General features: G+C 38.6%; 1 long non-coding RNA gene across 1 annotated transcript; it reads right to left on the bottom strand.

Moving 5' to 3' along the window:
* Positions 1-644: 644 nt before the first annotated feature.
* LOC139358022 (uncharacterized) lies at positions 645-19,832 on the bottom strand. The gene is made up of 5 exons (XR_011612225.1): positions 19,729-19,832; positions 13,250-13,411; positions 9,736-9,781; positions 8,450-8,557; positions 645-1,133 (listed from the first exon to the last, which is right to left on the bottom strand). It is a non-coding gene; the product is annotated as an uncharacterized lncRNA (long non-coding RNA).
* Between the last annotated feature and the right edge of the window lie 204 nt (positions 19,833-20,036).

The raw sequence follows: 20,036 nt of genomic DNA, 5'->3' as shown, positions 1-20,036 counted from the left end.
CTCCCTTATTTCACGTATTTCTTTGGTGCTTTGTATTGGCTTAATAGTTTTCTCTTTCTTCCAATGCATTTATCAGCTGAGATGTAATCTTAGTGAGTACTGGGATTCTCTTTTTCATATTTTTATCCCCTTGCACATCTCACTCCTAGAACTTTGTACAAAGCACTTATTTTTTTTCAACTTTAAGATTTTCACTACAGCTGAATTTCCTCACTTTCATGAAGTAAAGTAGAGAATTAGAACATTTAGGCAGATAATTCAAATCAAAGTATCTATTTGGCCATGATACCTGGCCATTGCTAAATGAAATCTCTTGACAATATTAATTTAAACAAGATTCACTAATTGAGTAAAGAAAAATATATATAAAGTTTTTATACCCCCAAATATCATATTCATCAATAAATTCTGGTTATGTTTGGCACATCACAAAGAGACCAATGGATCATAAAGATATTATTGATAAGATTCTATAAGCTCATATCCTGCTATTAATTTTTTATACCAAATTCTTATTGGCTTTAATGAGAGTTCTGATTTTTTTTCAAAAGACAACCACATAAAAGAAGTTTTAAATAAATTTGTTTTCAGTTCTATAGTGAAGTATATGTAGGTTCAAATGGAGAAAATTGCTTTGGGACATATTTATAGACCATATATATTTATTCATCTAGGGATATTTGAGTAAAAACTCCCCTCGAAGACCACAAACATGAAACAGTACATGAGTATTTGCATCATTACTGTTTTATTTCTCAATATGATTATTATTATATTTATATGGTATTTATCTTTGAGTGGCAATGAGTATACTTAATTTAAAATCTTTGAAAAATTGTTTCATCTCTACATGGTTCTTAATGATCAAATGTTATCACTATTTAACTGATGTGGAGCCAAAGCACAAAGAGGTGAAGCTAATTCCTGGAGAGAACTTGAGATAACCTGGGGAGTCTGTAAAGATTTTAGCACAGCCTTCAAAGCTCAGTTCTATCCCACTTCCTCCCAATACCTTTGCTTGGCCATTCTGAGTCAGAGTGATCCTCCTGAGTCACTGTTGCATCAGACACGGCTCTTGTGCCCCTCTCTGCTTTGTGTGTGTTGGTCTTGTCTGCCATTTAGACTTCAAGTTCCTTTAGGGACATGAAAACTCATATTATTAGCTCATTGATTACAATTATTTCTAAAATTACCCCTTGGAATAAAATATGTTAAGCATCTGGTTTATCCTTTCTAGAAACATCTGCTCTAACATTTGTTGAGTACTTAGTATATGTCAGGTACCAGGGGCAGAGAAAGGAATAATCCATTGCAGTACCTTCTCCAAACCTATGGGTGAGACAGGACAATTACCATAGCTGAAGTCTGGTGAGAAGGGTGCTGTTATGGAGAAAAAGACAGGGGTATTGTGGTCCACAAAGAGGGCACTGCTAACAAGCTAGCCACTCACAATCAATAGAACAGAGGCTCAGGAAAGAAAAATAACTTGCCCAGTATAATGGCTCAGTACATGGCAGTTGCAGGATTTAAACCCCAAGTATACAACTTCACAGCCCAGGTTTCCTTTTTGACATCTAGTTGTTATCCCACTTGAACACCTAACTGTGTCTTACTTGTGGGTGCACTCCTCTACACCTGTACTACAGTTGTCATACATAGGAAACAGTTGTTTTACTGAGTTAATGAGTGGAGGTAATGTAATGTTTCTTACTGCATTTCATGCCAAATTTTAAGTTAATGCTAAATGGCTAACTAAAGCATTTCCATGTTTTCAAAGAGAGGTTGGGGGAAGATCAGGAGAGACTATTGCTCTATTTCCCTTTTGCCATTGAAATTGGAAAAAGAAAGAAAGGAAGGAAGGAAGGAAGGAAAGGAAGAAAGAAAGGAAGAAAGAAGGGAAGAAAGGAAGAAAGAAAGAAAAGCAAGCAAGCAAGCAAGCAAGCAGGCCACTGTTTAACCCACATGGATAGAAATGGGGCAGAACTGGGGTCTGGCAATGAGTGATGGGCAGAAGGCTGTTGCAAAGTGAGTGAGTGGACTTTGAAAGTGCAGGGTTGGCTGCTTATACCTTCTGTCTAATTCAGCTGTTTGTATGGGTTTCAGACAGGAAAGGTTCAAGTGCAGGATGGATTTGCGATATAAACGCCCCATTCTTTATGCCCATTCCTCCATCATTAACCTTCCTACTCAGTCCTCGAAATGAAAAGCCCGGCATCTTCCATCTGCTCCACGTTATTTATGATGATGTCTCTAATTATGTCCAATTGAGTTGCTGTCGATGATTAAAGGTAATAAGTAATAATAACTTGGCCTCATCATTACCACCATTATTATTAGCTCATTGATTGCAATAATTTCTAAAATTACCCCTTGGAATAAAATATGTTAAGCACCTGGTTTATCCTTTTTAGGAACATCTGCTCTAAATGTGTGATAGCATGGGACTGAACGTGTCTTGCTCCACAAAGAAAGCAAACAGTGTTGACATTGGGAGTCTTGCCTGTGCTGGTATGGATATATTGTGAGATGATGAGAGGAGGAAATAATGATCATGCTCAAGTTCAATGCTGGAATTGCAGAGCTATTTTAAAAAAAAGGAAGGAAAACAAACACACGCACACAACCTGGCATATTCTGTGGCTACTGCAATCTTTGCTCCTTCTTTGAAAAGATTCCCACCTTCACTGTTGCCCTGATCTTTGCCATGGTGGTGCTTCTCCTGATCTGTATAACCAGGATATTGGGTAAGTGGTAACTGGGAGGAATAGGTAACAAGAGAGATTACAAAGCTACATGTGGTGGGGAGGGCAGTGGTCTATAGGAAATCCGTTGAGAAGATCCACTCCCTAACACCATGTTCCTGCTTTGGTTCTGGAAATTTCACCATTGGCCTTTCGTTCTTTTTAGTTAAGTGGTCTTCTCAAGACTCCTCTTTGGGAGTGAGAGTCCACCACTGGGGGTTGTACTGTATGTTTATAATGCCTTGGTATGCTTTCCTTTATAACACACTTACCTCTTTATGGGGATGGTGGCCACTGTGAAGAGACACCGTGTGTTCTTAATGGTAAAAGATACTAGGGAAACATTAGCTCTGAGAATGGTATTTAAAACAGTGGCTATCATTTTGGTCAGTGAAAATATAGAACATTTCCATCATCACAGAAAGTGCTATTTTAGAGAGTGCAGATAGACCTTTAGAAACATTTATTAAGGACTCGATGTGATAAACTTTTGCTGGGTGCTATGAGTTTATTTGCCATAGGCGTCCCCCCAAAATTTGAGCAACTGAATCACACATAATCTATCCCAGCTCTGAAGAACTCAGATACTTAAAAATTATAAGATACAAAAACAAGATATAAGGCCTGACATGGTGGCTCATGCCTATCATTATAGCATTTTGGGAGGCCAAAATGGGCCTTTGGGGGCTCCTAGACCCTTTGCCATGGTACCTCTGGTTTCTCAGGGACTTTGCATATAAATCTTCTGAGTGAATTCACTGAGCACAGCTGCAGTGAGCCACGTTCAAGCCACTGTACTCCAGCCTTGGGGACAGACTGTGACCTTGTCTCAAAGCAACAGCAACCACCAGGATCTATGTCTCTGTGTTATCAATATATAAAATAAATGAATATTTAAAAATGAATTACTCCTTATTTGTTGTCTCATTTACTACTCATAAAAATTCTGAAAGAGTGGATTATGCCTATTTTATAAATGAATAAATAGGCCCTATGAGGCTAGGTAACTTATCCAAGGCCACAGAAACTACCTAGCATGCCATTTAAGTGGTAGACCCAGTCTGGCCTTTAGAATCCTATTTCAATGCCTTTTTCCAAAATATCTTACATACATACACAGGTGGACATAAATGCATATTTACTCTTTCTATATAGAATATTATGCTCCAAAGGAACTCAATTGTGTCATAATCAGACTAAATACAAATTATATCTGGGAAATAAAAATCTGTGGTGTAAAAACCTTTGAATTATTTTTTAGATCTCTTACACTAGGTCAAAAAAATGCAAAACATTTAAAAAACTGATATTGGTGACTTATAAATATTCAATGAGATGAACACAAAATAGATTTTCTAATTTTATAATTTTGTCACATTATGAAATCACAGTGGTAGAAGTTTTATTTCCTTTCTAACTTGAAATCTTCACTTCTTCTCTCTGCTTTGACCAGGTCATTAGTTACCTACAGTCAAGTATGGATTTGGACTGCTCTGCCTAGGTCAGGTTGGCTCCTAGACCCCTTGCCATGGTACCTCTGGTTTTTCAGAAACTTTTCATATAAACCTTCTGATTGAATTTGCAGAAACTAAGGAATATATATGTCACTGGTGTATAAGTACTTGTGGAACTTCTATGTGGCTCCAGGGGTATGATTTGGCCTTGGCATCCACTCCCTTTAATATTTTCAAGGTCCCTGAAGAATGTCGTATTTCAGGAAAGAGTTCTAATCACATTGTATCATTAACTTTATGGAGTGTTGTGGAATAACATTTAGTTTGATTCTGATAGAATAAAGGTGCAAATCCATATGCATAATTTAAAATAAAAATCCCTTCTCTGGTACCATATAAACAGATGCCAGGTGTGAAAGGAGAACTGAAATAGTCTCTGAGGATGCTATCACAAAGGAGGCCAAGCTTTCTCCATCAGCTACTTTCAGCCCCTGGGGAACTCATGTGAGTTGCTTCCACCATCGTATCTGATGTTACTCCTAGAAACTTTTCAGGATCCCTTTTACTCTCCCTACCCTCTCTTTCTCTGCCATATGTATAAATCAAGAGTGAATTTCTGGAGGTTCAACCTGGAATACCTTGCTTCCTTTATTGAGCTGTGAACCAGAAAGAATGAGGTAAGATAGTTACAAAAGTTATTTGTTAGCTTCCAGACTACATTGGTGTAAGGGCATCATTTTTTTATTTGCAGAAGAGTTTAAGCTTCAGCTAAATACCCAAATGCTAAGAAACTCACCCCCGCAAAAAAAGTTGTTAGAACTAAAAAACAAATTGAGTAAAGTTGCAGGATATAAAATCAACATATGAAAACAGTGTGTTTCTATCCACTAACAAAAAAAATCCAAAAAGGACATTAAAAAACAATCTCATTTAAAATATCATCAAAAAAGCCTTAGATATAAATTTAACCAAGGGGTGAAAGATCTGTGCACTGGAAACTATAAAGCACCAATGAAACAAATTAGAGACAAATAAATGAAAATATATCCCATGTTCATAAATTGGAAGAATTAATATTGTTAAAATGTCCATACGACCAAAAGATACCTAATGGTTCAATGCAATCTCTATCAAAATTACAATGGCATTTTTTCACAGATATTCAAAAACAATCCACAAATTTATATAGAACCACACACACACACACACACACACACACACACAGAATAGCCAAAGCAATCCTAAGTAAGAAGGACAAAACTTAGAGGCATCACACTTCCTGATTTCAAATTGTATTACAAAGCTATAGTAGTCAAACCAGTATGGTCCTGACATAGAAATAGACACATAAACCAATGGAACAGAATAGAAGGTCCAGAAATAAACCCACACATATATGGTCAACTAATTTTTGACCAGGGCATCAAGAATGCACAAGGAGAAAAAATAGTCTCTTCAATAAATGGTGCTGGGAAAATTGGTTATCCACAGGAAAACAAATGAAATTGCACCCTATCTTACACCATACACAAAAATGAACTCAACATCGATTAAAGACTTAAACATAAAACCTGAAACTGTAAAACTCCCAGAAGAAAACATGGGGAAAAAGTCTCTTGACGTTGGTTCTGATGTTTTGAATATGACATCAAATGCACAGACAACAGAAGCAAAAAATAAGTAGGATTACATCAAATTAAACATCTTCTTCACAGCAAAGGAAACAATCCACAAAATGCCAAATCAATCTGTGGAATGGGAGAAAATATTTGCAAACCATACACCTGATAAGGGGTCAATACCTAAAGTATACAATGAATTTCTATAACTAAAGGGCAAAAATAAAATAATTCAATTAAAATTAGGGAAAGAACCTGAATAGACATTTCTCCAAAGAAGATATAGAAATTGACCAACAGGTCTATGAAAAGGGGCTCAGCATTACTAATCATTACGGACGTGCATATCAAAACCACAATGAGATACCACTTCACAACTTTAGTATGGCTATTATAGCCAATTTCCATGTTCTCACCAGCACTTGTATATACATATATGTATACACATATATGTATATATGTATATATACAAGTGCTGGTGTATATATATATACACACACACAAGTGCTGGTATATATATACACACACAAATATATATATTATGTATATATACATACAAGTGCTGGTGAGAATGTGGAAAAAGGGGAATCCTTGTACACTATTGATGGGAATGTAAATTTTTATAGCCATTATGGAAAACAGTATGGAGTTTCCTCGAAAATTAAAACTACCATATGATTCAGCAATCTCACTTCTGAATATAGATCCAAAGAATTGAAATTAGGATCTTGAAGAGATATCTATGCTTCCATGTTCATTGCAGTATTATTCACAATAACCAAGACATATAGAACATGTAAGTGTCCTGTGATGAATGAATGGATAAACAATTGTGAGATACACACACACACACACACACACACACACACACACACACACACACACAGTGGAACAGTGGAATATCATTCGCCTTCAAAAAGGAGATCCTGCCATGTGCAATAACTTGGGTGACCCAGAGGGTGTTATCATAAGTGAAGTAAGCCAGTCACAGACAAATGCTGTATGACCTCTGTATGACCTCATTTACATGTGGAATCTAAATCAAACTCTTAGAAGCAGAGAGTAGAATGGTGGTTGCTAGGGAATGGGTAGGAAGAAAGGGGGAGGTGTTGGTTAAAGGGTACAAACTTTCAGTAATGCAAGATGAATAACTTCTGGAGATCTATACAGCATATACAATATTGTAGACTTAACATTTGCTAAGAGAATAGATCTTATGTTAATTGTTCTTACCACAAAAATAAGCAAATTAATTAAATAACAACAACAATAATAATAAATGCGTTGGAAGGAAACTCTGGGAGGTGATGGATATGTTGATGGCCTTGACAGTGGTAATAGATTCATGGATGTATACGTATCCACAAACTCATCAACATATATATATGAAATATGTACAGTATAGGTCAATAATACCTTAATAAAGCGTTTTATTTTTTAATACTGGTAAGAAGGAGAGCTCTGAACTACCGTCTAAAACAATGGATGTGTAATTTAGCAAACTTGGAACTGTGTAAATATATCAGAAAGCATTTATTCCAACATTCATTTCCTTCTGTCCTCTGACAGCCATCTTTGTCTTTCACCTGCTGCCATTTATTTTAGCAGCAAAGGTGGTTCACTGCATACTTGGATCTATCCTCAAGAAAGATGATGGACAAAGTTCTCTTCAACTCCTCCAAACACCCTTTTCTGAACCCTTCTTTCCTCTTTTAAGGTCTCAACCTTTTTTTTGTTTGTTTTAACATTACTGTTTTCTGCTTCTCAAAGTCACCCGTGTCATAGAGTCAAATAATATAATGACTTCTCATAGAGGAGAGTTGGGGAATTAACTAGTGGCCCTACCCAGGAACATCAGCATTTACAGGAGGAAATCAGATAGGGAAAGGTTATGTTCAAAGGAATGAATGAAGTCAGGGTTTCACACACTGTAGATCATGCATTTGAGAAAAGCTAGGGGTGACGCTCTTCACCAATATTGGAAATCTCTGGTGAGCTTGGTCATTATTTTCTACACCCTTGCTAGGCTGAGGGAGGAGTGAGGAAACTTCTGTGGGGCCTGAGCATCAGTCAAGAGGACCTAGATGAAAAGCCTGGAGCGGGGGAGGCCCACGGCCACAAAGCACTTGGAAGAAGAAGGGAACATGTGGTCCACTGGTGATCTGTGTTTACTCGTCTGTCTGGTGTGTTCCGAGAGGAGGATGCAGGCCAGCCAGAGGTCAGCAAGTCAAAACCCTTTGAAGACAGACCCAGCTTCTGAAATGGATCTGGCGTTCCCTTGCTGGCTCCGTATCCCACAGTAGTTCACACACTTCCCAGCCATCACCTTTTGTGTGTGAATTGTCTACAAATTTCATTGATAGAAACACCAATGTGTAAAATTGTGACATCTTTATTTTTCTGGTACTAAACAATTACTCTCTGGTGCTCCATTTTCCCTAACAAGAACTTTAATCTTATTATTTCTGAGCAGGCATACATTTAAACCCAATTAGTGTTTTCTCCCCCACTCTTCATCATCCCAGAGTATCATCAGTATGTTTTTGGGGTATGCACATTAGGGCAGGAGTTGTCATAGTTGTCCTTGCCCTTCGTTGTCCCCCTTTGAGTGCACCTAATTCACATCACCACTGACCTGTGTCTCTCCTGCTGGTGTCCACGGTCCATCAGGGTCTCAGGTTTGTCCCGCCCGTGCTGTTGCTGCTGATAGTGGCCTCTTGTCAGGCCTCTTCTGATCCAGGACCTTCAAGAACATAAGAAATGTTTGGATGCTCTCTCACAATCCCTTTCTTCTTAGATATTCCAGTTTCCTCTCTTAGTTCATTGCACTGAGGGGCAGGGCACATCTGAGAGGCTCTAAACTCAGCCTACTGAACAGGAGGGGAAAGGCAGTGTTCTCTTCCAAGAATTCCCCCTCCGCATCCCAAACCTAACTACAGTTTAGATCACGTCTAGGGCTGGGCCTAGCTCTACAAGAGAGGAAGATGGGAGCAGAGTCCCTTCTCTGAGACCCACACAGTGACGACTAAATATTACCCCCTTTTCCATCTCAATTCTCTTCTTTCTCCAGCAGATTGAATTTATGTAGTTTTTTGAGAGAAATCTGCCTTTTTCCTAACACTACTATTTATGGTATAAGATTTATCTTCATATTCCATCTGAGTTGACTCAAAAAAACCTTTTCTCTATCATAAAAACTTGGCTCTCACAATGAAGCCTTGGCTCTCAAGATTATGCTCTGCTTTGAGTTTCTAGAGAATATTTTAGAAATAAAAAGTCAAGAATTGATTCTTATATTTTCTGCATTTTCTCCTTCCAAAAGCAATAAAAATACCTAGTTTTTTATTGTGGTTTTGGTTTTTTTTTTTTTTTTTTTTTTTAATTGAGACTGAGTCTCACTCTATTACCCAGGCTGGAGTACAGTGGCGTGATCTCAGCTCATTGCAACCTCTGCCTCCCTGGTTCAAGCGATTCTTGTGCATCAGCCTTCCAAGTAGCTGGGATTACAGGTGTCCACCACCATGCCCAGCTAATTTTTGCATTTTTAGTAGAGACAGGGTTTTACCACGTTGGCCAGGCTGGTCTCAAACTCCTGACCTCAAGTGATCCCCCCACCCTGGCCTCCCAAAGTGCGGGATTACAGATGTGAGCCACTGTGCCCAACCAAAATATCTAGGTTTTCAGGTAATAGTTCTATAAAGAAGCATAGAATTAGTAATAATGCACGGATTACTGCTTCAGAAAACCACCCTGATAGACGAGAGATGCCACAATTTTCCTTGCCCACTTTAGCAATGATCAGATTCTCATGAGAATCAAGGAAAGGAAGGTAAGAGTCCATTAGGGGTAGCAAGGAGACCAAAAGGGGAAAATTCCAAAAAATGGAAAGTGAGTAGACATCAAAATTTTCTTTATGTTTACCATTAAGAATGCTTGCAAAAGGCATCATAAAAATATGGGAGGCAAACTAAAAAAACTTGCTGTTAGTTTCAGCTCTACCATTTCATAGCCATATAACATTTGATAAGACAGCCTTACTAGTTTATTCATCCGTGCAATGGATATAATAATATTTGCCTGGCTTGTTTACTTTAGAAGTATGTGTCTACATGGAAATCTGAGTAGATGTTTTATTTAATAAGCTTTTTTCTCTATAGAGAAGAAATAACTGTGCCTAACAATAATTGTATGAAACATGGTAATTAAGAAAGACCCATGTTCCTTAAATGACAAATGGTCTTACTTTCTATTTTAAAAGACAGGCATCTTTCCAGATTTAATAGATCTTTTTCTGTCTCTTCCTTTTTTCCCCCAGGAATAATTTAGGCAGTGAGTACTTCAATTGTATTCATCTTCAAGTCTGACCTAGAACTTAAGTCTGCAGTTAAGTCATTGGGCATTGCAGAAGATTGAGTACTTGGTAAATGAGATGTACATGCACGATTGTTTGAAGATTTATCCCCACCAAAACTCATGTTAAAATTTAATCCACAATGAGGCAGTATTGAGAGGTGGGGCCTTTAAGAGGTGATTGAGTCATGAAGGCTCTGCCCTCATGGATGGATTAATTCATTGATGGGCTAATGCATTAATGTGTGAATGGACTGATGGGTAATCATGGGAATGAAACTGGTGGCTTTATAAGAATAGGAAGAGAGACCTGAGCTAGCACACTCAGCCTCCTTGCCATGTGATGCCCTGTGCCACCTTGGGACTCTGAAGAGGGTCCCCACCAGCAAGGAGGCTCTCACCAGATATAGTCCCTCAATCATGGACATCTCAGCCTCCATGATTGTAAGAAATCCATTTTCATTTCTACCCAGTCTTAGGTATTCAGTTATAAGCAACAGAAAATAGACTAAGACAATGTAGCAGTGGACTGTGGATAATAAAAATCAAAGGATTATAATGTGGCTCCTGTTCTTGAGAAATTCCAAGTCCTACTGAGAAGACATTTGTGTAATCATTATTTATTATTTCAATAAATATTTATCAAGCCTCCCCATGTTCCAGGTATTGTTCTAGGTGCTAAGATTACAGCAGAGAACAAATGTTTTTTAAATGAAGCTTTCATTTTTGTGAGACTTGAATCAAATGTACAAAACAAGAGTAAGTTTTTTGAAACGTAAGTCATTACTAAATCATGTGGTACAGAGGATTAGTGCTGTTGGAAGACACAGAAAAAAAGATGAATGTGAGGGTGTTGGTTGAAAAATGCAACTTTCAATAAATTACATTTTAAGCTGGATCTGAAGTTTAGAAGAAATCTTTCAAATGAAAGGAAGAAATACAAGGAAAGGTCTCTAGAGTAAGCATGATTTATTTGTAGACATAGAGGAAACTTGCTTGACTTAAATAACAGGTATATTTTGGAGAGAATTGGTGAATCCAACTGGAGAAGTACTGTGAAAAACTATGACAATTAAACTGAGAAATTTAGTTTCAATGAAATTGGAAGTAAAGGGCCATGGAAAGTTCTGGGTGGAGTGGTGGTCAGATATTGGTGACATAAGGGTGTGTAATGTAATGAACATTGTCTTTAGATAATATGGATTTAGTGCACTCAAAATTCAGGCCACAGGGAGAATTACACATGAATTTTCATTTTCAAAGGCCCACACACTCTGAAGAAGATTGTAAATTACATGGACAATTGATTATTTGTATAATCTTGACAAGCCTGCATAAAAAATAATTTCCCCTGAAATCCAGATTACTAACTTAATAAGAAGAATATCTTTGTCTTAGCTTCTAAGCTATATAGTTACATGGAGCTGTGTACATTTGCCTTCATGACATTTACATGTGGGATAATGGATGTGGATTTAATGCAATAATTAATTATTTGTTCACTTGGAGTTACCATGTCATGTTTCTATTGAAGGTGGGGAACTAAAATAGGAGTTCAGACATTTTAGGAACAATCTCATCACACACAGAGAGAAAGGGCTTGGATAATCAATTTAGGAACACTTTTCTTTTTCTTGATCCAGTGGCCAAAGGCAGATTGATAAGTGGGTATTATTTTCCAGAGAGGCTTAAGAACTTATTATTGAGAAGATAACCAGCCCTCTATTGAGAAGTCAGACCATAGCAGCCATGTGTTTATAAGCCTTTGGTTTGTTTTAAGATGGAGGGTTCCTCACACCATTAAATTTGGAGTTGGTTAGGGATAATGTGGTTCAGGTTTTCCCATAATTGTATGGGAATTCCCTGGGTGAAATGTATGGGTCTGGGAAAGATCAGATCTGACTATGCTCAATAACTTCTGACTTTCAATTCATGAGAGTGCCCAGTGGTCTCTCCTCATATATCTCCTCATCAAGCTTTAAGTTGGTAAAGTTTTCATAGATAAAACAGTGCTTCTCATCGTGGGCTGCCAATGAAATCCAAAAGGAATAGAATGTGTGTTTGGTCAGTGGAATTGGCAAACAGAGCAGGCTTCTGGGGCATCTGGACATTGTTCATACTGAAGCCTCTTATTTGTTCATTTGGAAATGAACAATCAGGAAAGCTTCTACATTTGGAGGATGTTTGCAAAATGAGTTCTCTCAGGTTGAATTTGGCCATGGTCCCATGTGAAGCAGTTGTACTTTTTACTCAACAGATTTTGGATAAACCAGGGAAGCTTGGCTCCTCATATGGTCCAATCTTTGTTGCATTGCCCATTTTTGCAGTTCTGACATCTGGAATGTAAATTAGAACTACGTATTTAATATTTCTGTTTAATGTTTATTATTGAGCTCCCCTGAAGATTGTTATTTGGAATTGGCTACCAAGGGCCTGTTATTCTAATTGACAGAGCTCTCATCCAGCATGCTGGTTATTCCTTTCTCTCTCTCAGTACACTAAGAAAGGGGTGGTGAGCTTTTTCAATTTTCAATGAAAACAGTAAGTCAGCAGAGATATATAAGTTGACTTTTTTGCCTGGCAGTTGATAAATGTCCATTGAATGAACAATTCTGGAGTCTTCCAGGACATTTCTGTGTAGAAACTTCTTATTTACACTCTAGAAACTTTGGAGAACCAGTGTTGGTTCTGCTAAACAGTATTCTGGTCCTCAATGCCTAGATTCACTGTTTTAGACCCCAGACACACCAAGTTATGCACTTTGCTTTACTAAATTCTATAAAGCTTAGTCAATGAATACTAGACAGACATGGCTCTCAATGCTATTGGGAATGCAGTTGCATGGAGCTGTGTACATTGACCTTCATGACATTTACGTATGGGATAATGAATGTGGATTTAATGCAATAGTTTATGGTTTGTTAACTTGGAGTTACCAAGTCATGTTTCCATTGAACGTTGGGGACTAAACTAGGAGTTTCTAAGAAATAACTTCTACTCTTGAGTAGCTATATTAGTTTGTTAGGGCTGCCATGCAAAATAGCACAGACTGGGAGGCTTAAACAACAGAAATTTATTGTCTCACAGTTCTGGAGGCTGGACGTCCAAGACCAAGGCGTTGGCAGTATTGGTTTCTTCTGAGGCCTTTCTCCTCAGCTTGCATGTGGCCACCTTCTCACTGCATCTTCGCACCGTCTTTCCTCTGTGAATGACCTCTCTGGTATCTCTGTGTCCTAATCTTCTCTTCCTATAAGTACATCACTCAGATTGGATTGGGATCCACCCTAAGGACCTCGTTATACCTAAGCCACCTCTTTAAAAACTCTATCTCCAAATACAGTCACATTCTGAGGTACTAGGGTTAGGACTTCAACATATGAATTTGGGGGTGGGGGCACAATTAAGCCTATAACAGTACTTTCCAGTACTGTTTTGCAGTTCCACTAAAGAGCCAATAAAATAGAAACGCAACACACATGTGCCAAGAGTTCAACAACAATGTATACAGAAGCGATACATCTAATGACTATTATAGAAGCGTGGAATCAGCCAAATGTACGAGCAAAGTTCCATGGGGATTGAGAAACCAGAGTGCTCCCGTCTATTTGGAAGAAGCTTTATGGATGAGATGGTTCTGAGATAGACATTGAAGAAGAGATTTAAAAGAACAAACTATTTTTTTTTTTTTTTTTTGAGACAGAGTCTTGCTCTGTGGCCCAGGCTAGAGTGCAGTGGCACAATCTCGGCTCACTGCAAGCTCCGCCTCCCAGTTTCACGCCATTCTCCTGCCTCAGCCTCCCGAGTAGCTGGGACTACAGGCACCCGCCACCATGCCCGGCTCATTTTTTTGTATTTTTAGTAGAGACGGGGTTTCACCGTGTTAGCCAGTATGGTCTCGATCTCCTGACCTTTGAATTATGTAAAATTTCAATTATTTAGATCAAATATAAGCAATTTCATATAGTATAACATATTTATTTTTGTGCTCATAGTATAGGGCAAGGACTGGCAATTTTCTTTTCTATAATATTAAGAAGCAGGTGGTAAATATTTTGGGCTTTGTGGGCTATGTGGTCTCTTTCACAACTACTCAACTCTACTGTTATAGTGTGAAAATATCTATGGATGATATATAAACAAATGAATGTATGATGTATTCCAATAATAGTTTATTTACAAAACCAGACAGCAGAAGTAACCAGTTAGTAGAAGAGTCACGACAACAACTTAGGTCCCCTGACTCACAGACTAATGTCCTTTGCTTTATGCCACATTATTTTATTTCCTAGGAACTAGTAAGTTTCCAAGTGAATACTGGAACTTTTTTTCAATTCAAAAAAGCCCATTTGGGAAAATAAAAACTTCTAAAACTGCCAAGAAAAAAGACAGCGGGCTGAATTTGCCTTCTGGGTCATAATTTGCTTACTCTTGTGTAGGGAAACTTTAAATTCCCTAACTTTTCTATTTGCTGAAACATGTCTTCCCTGATCCTTTCACACCCCTGTGCCGATCACGGAGTTCCTCTTCTGTGACATGTGTATCCCTTGTTCTTTCCGAAGTAGAGCCTTTCAACATGCAGAGACTGCAAAGAGCAGAAAATGCCTTGGCTCCAACTCAATGTTGTCATGTGGTAACAGACCACAAACCTAAGCCACTTCCGCCTTGTTGTTGAACTCTTGGCACATGTGTGTTGCGTTTCTATTTTATTGGCTCTTTAGTGGAACTGCAAAAAGATTTGTGGCCTCCTTTCATCTAGCGAGAGAAAACAAGCAACCACTTCTCTTTTCACAACCTAAAATCCTCCTTGGTATCCATATTGCAGAAGGGACTTTTTCACAGTGTCAGATCTTTCCAGATAACTGAGAATATCCAGTAAATAAAAACAAATAATTCATTGTGGGTATAAGATTTATAAAGTGTCCATAAATCTCCCTGTCTTTATAGAAAGAGGAAGCTGATTAAAACGCAACCTTATTGGGAAGACTCCGTGGTATCACTGGGGACTCCTCACTTACTAGTTCTTTACAGTCATTTATAGCGTGGCTGCTCCATGCCTTTCCAGGACCTGGGGTAGAACGGTGACCAAGCTAGGCAAGATTCCTCTTTTCATGGAGATTTCATTCAAAGGGGAGAAACAGGAAATAAATAAGCAGAAAAGCATATGAATCAAATAAATTCAAGTGGTAATTATTTGTAAAGAAAATAGAGCAGGGTAATGGGATGCAGATTGAGAGTGGCTATTTAAGAAAGAGTGAAGGGATGGAGAACAGAGAAGGGGCTGACCATATGAAGTGTTGCCTTGGAGTTTCACAGACCGAGGCAAGGGCAATGCAGAGGCACTGAGCTGAGAACAGGCTTGGTGCGGTCGCGGATCAGCAAGGCCATTGCAGCTGGGATGGATGAACTGAAGGGATGGAAATAGAGGGCAAGGTAGAAAAATCTGCTCTGAGACAGTGAGGCCCCAGGACACACTGAGCAGTTAAGACTCTTTGTCCCAGACCAAAATAGCCTCAGATGGCTGTGCTTCTTAAAGTCCCTATGTCCTTTTAACATGGTTTTCCTTTCCTTTTTTACCAAGTTAGCTTAGGCCACTCTGTTAATATTCTGCTTTAATCTCTGAGATGAGAAACTAGATAGATCGTTAATCTTAATTTAAACAATGTAGTAAAGCCAAATTGAACTCTAAATGGGGGTGTGAAAAACTTTTCCATGAATAAAGTTCATGGAGTTTTTACAGCCTTTTAAAAGCTCAGACTCCTTCTTCATATTGAACTCTCAGCTGTGTTTTTTGCTAGTTAAGGCTGCTGAATGGTATACTACAGTCTCTTCCTCTATAATCGTACCTACCACACTCCTGTATCCTCAGAAAGAAATTTAGTAAATTTCTAAAGGAAAACGCTTGCCACGTTCCAGTAATTGTGTCTTTCCATGATACCAAATCATCAAGAAGGATCTTGGAGGCTGAATGCAGGGTTAGTGCCCACTTTACTCTCTCCTTCCTTTTCCTCTTTTCTGCTTGGATTCACAGGAGAATTCATTATAGAAAACACTCTCTCCCTACTTCTACTGTTGTTGGTAACAAGAAGATGAACAGTAACACCATTTATTTTCCTATATAGAAGAAGTAGCATTTGAATGGAGCAGGATTTCAGTGAGTATGGTAGTGAAGGTATTGGGAGCTAAAGGCACTCAGACCCTGGTCAGTGTGTAGGTGTCTCTGCAGCAGCATTTAAATGGGGCAGGATTTCAATGAGGATGATGGCGAGTGTTGGGGGCTAAAGGCATTCAGATGCTGGTCAGTGTGTGAATGTCTCTGGGCCTCAGCTCCCTTCTCTGTTGCCCTTTTCTCCTTCCTATTCTCGTACCATAATGTCATCCCATCAGCTACTTTGGCCGGAGCCTGTCAATACTGTTTTTTTCAACCACAAATCCAGTTTTTAAAGCTCTATTTTCAATGATTTTACTTTTTCATAAGAATTGAAGACCAGAATACTGTTTGGCAGAACTAACATTGATTTTACCACCAGGTGCAGGAGACAACTGCCATGAGTGACTTCTGGGACACATAACAACCCTACTGTGTCCTCCCCAGACCCTTCCTTGAAATTCCATCACAACAGCTATAATACTTTGATTTAAATTTTAAAACTCCCATTAAAATGTAAATGCCCAGAGGAAGAATAATGCCTTGAACTCTCTCTAAGCATTTATCCCTTAGGGTGAGTTAGATATTTTACTGACATTAGATTTTTATCGGAGAAAGAGGGGAGAGTGTGAGAATGGGAGAGTACTCTGAAAGAAAGGCTGGGAACACCAAAGACCAACTTGGCTGACTTTACAATCATCTAAAACTGCAGTCTCAGGAAATGTCACTGGGCTAATTGTTCCCTACTTTGGTTTATTAATCCTGGTTTCTTTGGTTTGGATTGGTTTCCATCCCTCTGCCCAAGCCACGATGTCATAGCCAAGCGTCACTATCCCTATTGGGTATGATTTGCTACAATTGCTGGGTCCAAGCTTCTGAATCATCTCAAGACTCAGTGTATTTGTTCTGTTGTTTGGCTACCCTTCTATACATATTACAAAATCTATCCCAAATCTGGCTGACCATTTTCTCTTACTATTATCCCCTCCTCCATTAGTAATATATGTAAGTCACCCTAAGGGATAAATGCTCCTCCATCCAGGGGGAGGAGAGGATAGGAGTAAATCACAAAACCCTTCCCTGTCTTTCATCCATCTCCCTTTCTGGAGCCAGTTTTTTTCTCTTGCACCCTACATCACCCATGTTCAATAGCTCTTCCCCTTGACCATTAATCCCGGATGTGGATCTTGTCAAATCTTGTTTAAAAATCAAAGCACTCTTCATACAGCCACTAAATCTCCTTCATCTTTCATGACAGGGATATCTTCAAGGAACTCCATCCAATTTGTTAAACATGACCTCCTCTGCCTGGGTCCTCAAGCCTCCCTTCAATAAAGTAGGCTTTTCCAGGTGCTCTCCTACCACATCCTTTAAGAATGCTTCCAAGAACTCCCTCCACTGCACCCTTCTTATCCCTAAACAAAACAGATGTTACACACTCTGGTCTCCTATCTCTCTGCTTGTCTTAAGAGGGATCTTAAAAGAAATATGAAGGATGGATCTGGCTATTTTCAAATCCTTTGGAATTACTTCCAAATAGATGAATTTCAGTTACTGCTGCTTTACCTTGCCTGATTTTCCCATGAATGCAAATTTTCTTTTTTTAAAAAAGTAAAATGAATAGCCATGTGTTTTCCACTGCTTTGCATGATATACTTATATTGTATTTTTTGAAACTTGCCTATAGGTCAATTATCTTCAAATGTAAATTCAGGATTTGAGGGGACTCAATATGTAACATGCCTTTGAACCAATGGAGAGATTGGCTCAGAACCAATTGAGAGATGGGCATAGCTCTGTGAAGACTAAGCCTCCACCTTTAACATTGTAAGTGAATTTTCTATTGTTTTAATCCTTTATCAGATACACTTTTCTGCCCAATCATTGGGACAATCAGATAATTATGAGATTCCTCCCTCAGCGCATAGCCCACACAACAGAGTAAAATGTACCCTTCTGGCAAATAAGTAGATCGCAATGAGAGGAATGAGAGGTAGGGGCTAGGCCAAGCATTCATATTGTGTTTTTCCAAGTTTAACCCTCAGAAAAGTCATTCCTAAAGAGTAGAATGTGTGAGGCATGGAGAGGGGCTGAAGAAGTGTAGGAACACTGTGGAAGTTCCTCCAGATAAAGGTTCAAATAGGTAGGCATAGGCTCCCAGTAATCTTAGGTAGCACAAGAATTGCATATGTTGTTTGATGTAAAATGCAGATTCCTAAGGCCATGTCTGATTCAAGATCTGGAATAGGACCAAGGGTATCCAAATATATAAATGAACTCTCAATGATTCTAATGCAGGTAGTTGGTTAACCCACTTAAAGGGACATTACATTAAAATCTTACAAAATGTTCTCCAAAAAAAAAAGGATTATATAATTAACTGTTTTGGAAATATTAAATAAAAACAAATTAAGCACACTTTTCTTGATTTATAATATGATAAACATTGAACAGAATGGAACATGATATTTCTGAAGCTTTTTTTCAGACCACTCATTAATGATTTGAGGGATGCCACTGCACTAACACAGTTTGAAAGGTGCTGAGTTGAGTGCCTGAAATAAGAGAGCTACCTATTGTCATCTGTACTGGTTAGAATATACCTGAAATTCAGTTTATGGCACTACCATGCTTTAAGAGAGTTGTTGAAAACCTTGAGCATGTTGAAAGAATTTAGTCTTTAGGGGTTTGCTAATGATACCACCTGAACAATGGTGGAAGGAGACTGAAGAGACTCTTAGGCTAAAATGGCAGTTCAAATATACTAAACTCACATTGGTCAAAACCCTAACAAAGCCATAGAAAAGAGATTGAAAGGACTAGCAAATAAAGCAAGAAAACAACAGTTATACATTTTGGAAGCTGGAAAACATACAAACCAGCAGTAAATGAGTTATCAAAACCAAAACAGTGGAATGCAAAACCAAAGAGGAGAGAGCTGGGAATCAACCCATCATGGATTCTTCAGAATCTCTGGAATTCTCAGGACCGGACAGGACAGCTCCAGTTTCCTTTGTAACTGGGCATGATGGTGTTAAACAAAATATAAAGGATTGGGTGAAAACTTCTGGCAAAGCAGTCAGATGTTTAGGTTTCCTTCCAAGTTCTATGCCACTGGGTAACTGACCTTCCTTCACTCTAGAGGTTTATTATCTGAAGAGGGTAGAACAGAGAAACCTGGGACAGGGAGTTGGCTGGCACAGGTGTTAGTAAAGATGGGCTATCCTACTGAAAATAAGGTATATGCATTAAATATTGAATGCTGAGTTCCCCAGTCCTATTTTAACCCCCAGCCCTAACAAGTCTCCTAGAATTCCTAAGCAAGAAAATGAAAGAACATACTTTTAAAAATCTGATTATCCCCAAAGAAAAGACCAAAACCAGGGGCTCACTGCAGAATAGCCAACCACATCACCTACCTGACTGCTCAATGTCAACAACCCCATTTACAAATGCCTACAGCAATATTCTGGGTGTCATATGCCTTCCAAGAACTTTGCTACTCCCCATTGAGAAGCAGTATTTATTTCTCTCCCATTGAGAATGGGTGGAGCTTTGTGACGGCCTCAATGAATGAAACGTATTGCATGATTTTTGAGGCCAGGTCATCGAAGACAATATGGCTTCTGCTTGGCCCTTTCTCTCTCTGGATGCCTGCCCTTAGAATCTTGTCACCATGCTGTGAGGAAACCCAAATTTTAGCCCATAGGGAGAGGCCCACTGAAGA

Source organism: Macaca nemestrina, chromosome 13 (assembly GCF_043159975.1).
Source record: "Macaca nemestrina isolate mMacNem1 chromosome 13, mMacNem.hap1, whole genome shotgun sequence".
NCBI lineage: Eukaryota > Metazoa > Chordata > Mammalia > Primates > Cercopithecidae > Macaca > Macaca nemestrina.
This window is presented reverse-complemented; position numbering and strand designations above follow the sequence as displayed.